Genomic DNA, 687 nt, shown 5'->3' on the forward strand with positions numbered 1-687 from the left:
AAAAACTAAGAAAGTGGCCAGCTTAATTGTAGGGACAAGTCTGGGGTTGAATATTATATCCCAGAATTTTATCAGGAAAATTGAACCAGAACAGATGATAAAAGTACATGAGACTGATAAGTTCATGCACCTACCATTTGAACAGAATCCTAAACTGTTTCTTGGCATTAAGCAAAATTCCTTGGTATTTTTTTAAGTTAAAATTGGTTTTCTTAATAGTAATGAGTGAACTCACCATTGAAAGTAGTTAATGTATGAAATTGTGTGATCAATACAATGTGGGTGGGAAAGGAATAGAAGATAATCGTAGACACCAGAGATAGTGTGAGAAGAGAGTGGGAAAGGACAGAGGGTCAGAAAGAGGGGTAAAAATAATTCTAGGAACTAGAAATGGAAAATTTTTTATAATATGAATGATTAAGTCACTATGCAGTTTATACTGGATGGGAAATCATATTTTGTATGCTGTGATGATGCTTAGGGAAATAATGTAAATTAAGTTACAAAAAAAAAATTCAGGGGAAAAATATCTATTCAATGACTGCAGTAAGACATATAGCACCAGTTAGGTGCTACTTTACAGGATGCATAAGGTTAGACTTGTGTTCATGGAAATGTATATATCACCTATGTTTGCTATGAAAATATTTAGATTAATTAAGGTCTTTAGTAATTCAATAAAATGTG

Source organism: Tupaia chinensis, unplaced genomic scaffold (genome assembly GCF_000334495.1).
Source record: "Tupaia chinensis unplaced genomic scaffold, TupChi_1.0 Scaffold000352_1, whole genome shotgun sequence".
In the NCBI taxonomy this organism is placed as follows: Eukaryota; Metazoa; Chordata; class Mammalia; order Scandentia; family Tupaiidae; genus Tupaia; species Tupaia belangeri.